At 32.9% G+C, this 7,672-nt stretch overlaps 1 long non-coding RNA gene across 1 annotated transcript; it reads left to right on the forward strand.

The window, feature by feature from the left end:
- Positions 1–4,354: 4,354 nt before the first annotated feature.
- Positions 4,355–6,471, forward strand: LOC149795497 (uncharacterized). The gene is made up of 2 exons (XR_016422115.1): positions 4,355–4,431; positions 5,491–6,471. It is a non-coding gene; the product is annotated as an uncharacterized LOC149795497 (long non-coding RNA).
- Positions 6,472–7,672: the final 1,201 nt, after the last annotated feature.

A 7,672-nucleotide genomic window follows, 5' to 3' on the forward strand; every position in this document is an offset into this window, starting at 1 on the left:
TTAATTTGGGGCCAGATTTTCAGATGTGTTGAAATCATTCTCACACCTGAAATGAATTTATTTCCTTTGATTTAATGCCTTGACATGATGTTGTGGAATATAAAGATAACCGAAACAATGAATGATTTGTTCATTAATTTCCTGAACATGCATAATTGACACGATCTTGTATACAGAGGAAATGTCTGATATAATTATCTAGCAATACAATAGGAATATGAAACCAAGGCTTATGAAGCAAAATATCTGACTTCAGCATAACGAAAACACATTTTATTTTTATCCTATTTAAACATCTTGATCTAATTAACAAATCAAATGATTCAAAGGACAAATTAGAGAGTTCAGCCAGTTCTCCTTTATTTTGGTAATGTTTTGCTTTAGACATTTTAATTGCATCCATTAACAGAGCTTATTACTTTTGTTACTATCGTCATACAATAGTGTCTACCGCCCAGTTATAAACAGTTCGAACTACTATCACTATTTGTGGTAGACTAGTTGATTCTAAAAACCCTCTTTGTTATCGCTCTTCTTCTTTCTTTGAACTCGTCCTTGTTCTCATAATGACAGTCGACAAAAGCAATCAACTGTGATACTCTACTATACTATACTGTGTGTACGATTTGACTAAGTGATTTTAATCAGTTATGATAAATACTTTATTTTCAAAGAAATAAAAGAGGAAACATCAGGGGAATTTCTGTCCCTTTTAATAATCAAAGGATTTGGCAGTTTAAAACAATTTCCTCATAACATACATGTATGCTGCTCTTTTCAACACAACGTAGTTTTGATGGGGAAAATAACATTTTACACTGATATCGAATGGAGTAAGGATTGTTCTTTATCGACAGTAATACGAATGTGCGAAATATTGGGCCTGTTTGTTTACAAGAATGTTAGAAAAATTAAACCAATACTGGCTAAGGTAGTACAAGGTTGTATCCCTATAATATTATTCTAAAATAAAAATATATATTCACTGGCGCGGTCAGATTCCAATGTATCATTTAATTAACATCGATATTAAATGGCACAGAAAGACTATGGACACAGTTAGCGATATAAATACTTAATACCAATTTGAACTGTATCAATAACATCCCAAAGATCCATTATGCTCAATTCAACAGTTGTTGTGCCGGTTATAGAAATGAAGCAACTATGTTGGTATGTAGAGATAATGCATATTTCTTAATTCGACGAGATAAAAGTTGTCAACGTTAGATGTGCTGAGGAAAACGAATCCAGAGGATACAATTATTACTTTGCTGATTTTTATGAAGAATACACCCAAATGTTGAAGAATTTCGTAAAATTATACCGTTTAAGGAAGGGGGGAAATTATGTATATGATATGGGAAAATGTACAAACCTGTAATCTGTTAACACCAAAATACACATTCAAGATCAATTAAACTATTCAAGGTTCATGTATAATCATTACGTAAGACTAAAGATATAATTTATAAAGGCCAGGATCATGTAATATAGATTGTAACACGGTCTGGTAAATTGGGAATATGCCATATAGAGGTAAAGGTCTGGCAAATTAGGGATGCAGCATGTGGTTGACATGGTCTGGTATATTAGGAATAAAACATATAGAGGACATGGTCTGGTATATTAGGGATATAACATGTTGAGGACATGGTCTAACACATTGGGGATATAACATATAGAGGGCAATGTCTGATGAATAAAAAAAACAACACATTGAGGACAAGTTTGGATAAGTTAGAGATATAACATATTGATTACTTCGTCTGACAAATTAAGGATATTTTCTTTTTAGAGGACAAGGTATGGTAAACTAAATATAGACCATTTTGAGGAAAAGGTCTGGCAAATTAGATTTAACACGTGGAGGACAAGTTGTGGTCAGTTAGGGATATACCCATATAGAGGACAAAGTATAGTAAATTGTATATATAACATACTGACGACATCGTCTGACAAATTACGGATATACCATATAGAGGACAAGATATGGTAAATCAGATATATAAAATATTGAAGCCAAGGTCTGGTTTCAAGCAGTGCTACAGGATATGATTTTACTATAGCAAATTCCTTCTTGTAGAGTCTAAAATTCTCAAAGGCAAAATGTAACATAAATAAACAAAACTATTCACGTGTATGACGCTCTTGAAGAAACATTATAAATTATTGACAATAAAAGTTAATGTTGTACACTATCACCCAGTTGGATTACTGAAATATTCTCAAGATAACTTATTTAGGACAAATTATTCTCTGCCTGCTTTCTTTCACTTTAACCATCAGTCATTTAATATATCCTTACTACGCTACGGAAAGTCATAGTGCTTATAAAAATATCAATCAATTCTGGAAATTAATTAAATGAGACAAACGGAATATAAAATGCAGTCAATTGAAGGAATATTCAAATAGCTACACGGTATAGAAACAATAGGGAAAAATATTCCTATCTTCTGTACAAAAAACGTTACCGATTGTCACGTGAATAACCTAGTAAATGTAGATAAGGTCATGTTTGTTTTTAGTTGTTTACGTGCAGCCAAACTATACAAGGTACCACCAAGCACGAAAAACAAAACACAACTATTTCAAAACCCAAAAATGTTAATTTTCAAGAGAAATAACAATGTAATAAAAAGAGAAACAAAAATAAGTCATCGTCTTCAAATTTATGTCACGTCTGCTCAGTTCGATTACAAATTCTATCCAGTTTTAGTGCTGTTCTTGTGAAAGAAATTACCAGTTTGATAATAAGATACAGCCAATAAGATACAGCTGTTTCATTCAATTATCACTAATTAGCAGCATCCTCAGATTTTAGCAAAAGTTAGTGTCATTCCTTATTGTTGGTAGAGTTAATGCAAGTGTGAATTTAGCAACTACTATACACTTATCATCACCGAAATTAAGTTCTGCTCTTCCATTACGATTAAAGTCGGAGTTTGCCACACAGTTTCAAGTCCGAAAATAAACCCCATATCTTACATAACACTAACAGATTTAACAATCGTTCGACCCTTTTAGCTTAATACAATTTAGTCAAAATATACGTAGACCAATATCGAATCAGAAAATCTTGCTTCTCATCAGTTCTTTTTTCTTTTTTTTTTTGTTCAACTTACATGATGAACGTTCAAGATAATTTAAAAATGTGTACATTATGTACGAGGGAAACAACCAAAGTTATGCCTAGTCAACCCCAATACAGAAACTTAACATACCCAGGTGTGCATGAAAAACACAAATCTTATCTTTAAAGCTCAAATAGAATCTAACTAATAGAGAATCTTTTATATTTATTGGACTTAAGATGTATTACCTAATGTGTCTAGAGGTAGCATTAACAAATGTCAGAAGAATGCTGTTTTTACGCGTAAATAGATGGTTTACTTGGTAAACCTTTTTTCGTTACCGCTAGACTAATAATTAAATATCAGCAGCAAGAATCATTACTAGAGGAGCAAGCTACGCATCTAGCAGTTACATTTATCTATTCAAATTATGGTATCCAGAAGGAACTTAAGAAAGATACAACTAAATATTAATAAACTTATAGAATTATTACAGAGAAATTACTTCAGAGTACAAAAGGAAAACAGATAAGACATCTGATAATTTGAATGAAAGAATGCGATAACAAGATATCATTCCTCATTACTTGAACAACGTGGATGATATTGATTTATCTATATACTCCGACTCAGAATGCCTTAGGAACTCGTTTTGCACGACCACGACACATATGCTCACACTACAGAATTTAATAATTTATAAATCAATGTTCCCTACATATTCTATCTACTTGTGGTTGGTATTGGTGTGATTGTTGTTAGCAGGTTTCTTTACAAAAGGAAACAAATCGTTTGCGATAAAATAACACAATGTTACATAAATAACAAAACTAGAAATTTTGAATAAATATACAAATCTTCAATTGAAGCAAAACACCACAAGGAAATTCAACTCTTTAGTCCAAAACTTTGTTCTATGACAAGCGCACAGATTCCATCTATATGATTAAAGTATTTTCTAAACCTTTGCTTCTCTTTTCTATCTTTCTTCGTTTTTTAGCATTATATGGATCTTATTTGATATCCAGCGAGTTTCTAATTCATTACAATTCCAAATATAGGCGTGATGCTAAAAATAGTTACATCTCATTGTCTAATCTAATTATAGAACAAATAAAAAATACGTATTGTACAGCCATCAATGGTAGATCAATTTTGTGAAATACCTTCATATACATAGTAGCTAAGAGGGCATTTCCTTTTTCCGAGTGATCTTAAAATAGACAATCGCGGAAATAAAATGTAGCGTAGGATGAATCAATTGTATATAAGTAGCACATTCAGCCGTTTAGAAATAAAAAGTTTCATTCCAGATTTCTGCATCAGAGAAGGAGCTTGTAGCACAGACAAAATGGTTCGTTTGCTTTCATTTCTATTTTGCTTATATTATTTCTAATTGATTTTATCTTATTTTATTTTTATTTTGCATGCAATTACGGTAAAAGCGCGATTCAATGAGATAATACATGAATAAGTGCAATATTTGTACCCTTGATGGCATCAGAATAAACATAGAAGTACGTAACAATGATCATTTACATTATTTAAATAATCCAGTATTCCAGCATAATATACAGCTTTCTTATATACCTAGAATGAGCCTGATGCCCCATGTTATTAACACTAGTAATAGTAAAAATGAATGAATGTCGTTACATAGATGTTTGATTCCTACAATTGATCTTCATCCCCATATCAGCTGTTCAAAAATTCAATTCGGTTTATGACTTAAGATGAAGTGCGAAACAGAAAGGTTGAAATGCAAAGCAATTTTATTTTCTTCAGTTACGCTTTGGGAAATCGGAAAATTACTAAGCATATATTAAAAAGAAATTCATTATCATAGTAATTCGATCTTGAACGTCGGATTACGTGTTGTAGACAGCATCGGAAAATTCAGATCACGACTCGATGTTTCGCGTCTCGCAATGATCACGATTTTCTGATGTAAAACTGTAAAACACAATGTGATCTAGCAATCAACCTTGGATTCAGGTGATTACTTATATATATATATATATATATATATATATATATATATATATATATATATATATATATATATATATATATATATATATATATATATATATATATATGTATGTCTCTTTGTGTGTATGTATGTATGCATGTATGTATCTATGTATGTATGTGTGTGTGTGTGTGTGTGTGTGCGTGTGGGTGTTTTAAGATTATACTTTCAATAGTATATTTGCAATATATTACTGTGAGATTACCACATCTCTCGTCTGAAAAGGTTCGTGCAATGGTTTTCTGGAGTTGGAATCAACGCCTAAAAGTAACTTATATTCCCAAGGCGGTATTTTCAGGTGTATTTTGGTGAATCCTTTTTATATTTTTAACATAGTATTTAACTCTAGCACTAATGTACGTTGATTTTCGTTTTATACAGACGATGTCAAGCTCACAATCAGTCATCGCAAGATGTATTTTCCTTTCCTTGATCAGTATACTGTTATTGTTGACATCAGTGTCTGCACAGGTAACCAGTCCTCCATCACAACGATGCATCTACCAACCCGAAAAAGGAGCATGTGTTCCACGTCGTGTACTTAGACCCGACCTGCCAATGATCAGCAAGAGAATCAGAGAGTGTGATGGAACAGTTCTCATTTGTCAGGACCAACGATGTGGTTGCATTAATAACACACTACTGGAGACAATTTACTTGTAACATTTCTTACTATTCATCTGGACAGCTCCGGTGGCCTAGTGGTTAGAGCGTTCATCTTGGAAGCGGGAGGTCGTGGGTTTGAACCCCAACCGAGTGATACCAAACTCTTAAAAAATCGGTACTAACAGCTCCATCGCTAGGCGCTCAGCATTAATTTGTTAGTGTTACGATTGGTCGGCCTGGTGTCAGGATAATGTGACTGGGTGGGACATCATGCTACATGTCTGCAGTGTAATTCCCCAGTACTAGACATCACTATAAACTGCCACACTGCATACATCGTAGCGATATGACTGAAAAATTGTTAAAGCTACGTTAAAAAATACAAATCACACACACACACACATCTCTCTCTCTCTCTGTCTCTGTCTGTCTGTCTCTCTCTCTCTCTCTCTCTCTCTCTCACACACACACACACACACACACACACACATTATTGATATGTAAATTGATTATTTGTAACCTGCATGGTTGTGACTCAATTTGTATCACATAATAGATGTTCAAAATATGGTATTAATATTTAACGCTGAGATTGATTTAAGCCAATGATTGTGTAAAGAAATGTTATATTTAGTTACTTTTTGGCTGATACATTTATTTTCTTAGGATTATTGTATTACAGTAGTTGTTTCATTCCTAGTAAACTCTGTCATTGTTTTATTTCGCTGTATTAGGATATAGATACATGTTGCTCAATTTGATGTGTTGTTCTCTTTTTGAAAGATGAAGTATCCTTTAATTGGTGTAGAGTTGTTTGTGAAAAGTGTTGTTGTCATATGTATGTCTGTCAGATAAAACAGAGAATGCTCTGCCCAATAACAAATAACATAATTTCTTGAAAATGAGGCAGTTTTTCTCATTAACATAGTCATGGTGCATGACAAAGAACTTAAAAACATGAATGAGAACTTTCATTTTATGTGCATCGTGTAGCAAAAGCGTTATAGGTGACTAAAGAAATCTAGTACGACCGCTTGATGAACTGAAAACCACGGAATCGGGTTGTAATTATGTGAACATTCACATCTTACCAAGGGATCTGAGTTGTCTGCTGGCCTTTCGAATCCGTCATCAAGCGCATGACAGTTCTAGAGGTGATCCTGTTTTCTTTTTGGAAATTATGTACACCAGCTACACCTTGTAGCAGTGCAGCAACTAACACTAAAAGTTATATTTACATACAAACCATGCGTCTAGGGATAGGACAAGCAATTGTTATAAAAACTCAATGAGACTGTTGTACAGTCTTCATTGGTTTCACAACAACCTAGTCGTGTTACAGTGCAACAATACTAAAGTAAAACAAACTGGAAATTTCTAACGAACAATTCTGGTTTGAGTCAAAAACTAAATAATTGTTGTCAAAAGAAACAAATCTTTTGTCGTCTCACTGAATGAATAATTATGATATTACCAGTGATATATATATATATATATATATATATATATATATATATATATATATATATATATATATATATATATATATATATATATATATATATATATATATATATATATACAGAGAGAGAGTCAGAGAGAGAGAATTATAAATATACAATAAACAGAACGAAAAGTGCTATCCCTAGACTCTATAAGAGAATGCCTGATGACAGTAGGCAGAATTAATATTTAATACAAATAATGCTATCATACGGGTTAGAGAATTTTTAATTCGTTCTCTACAGAGATTCGAACCCAGGTCCGCGGGTAAACGACACCCATCGCCTTGCCTGCACAGACGAGCCCATATTCACTTAGTCGTGAAGATTTCTGGAACGAAGAAAATACCTATGGCGTAAACGATTATCTTTCAAAGCAGGTTTAGCTGACGTGAAAAAGCGCATAGTCTGTTCACTATGTTTTTCTTCTTTCACAACCCGCCGTGGTGAAAGGT

This window comes from Sinohyriopsis cumingii, chromosome 7, assembly GCF_028554795.1.
Source record: "Sinohyriopsis cumingii isolate HCF-2022 chromosome 7, ASM2855479v2, whole genome shotgun sequence".
Taxonomy (NCBI): domain Eukaryota; kingdom Metazoa; phylum Mollusca; class Bivalvia; order Unionida; family Unionidae; genus Sinohyriopsis; species Sinohyriopsis cumingii.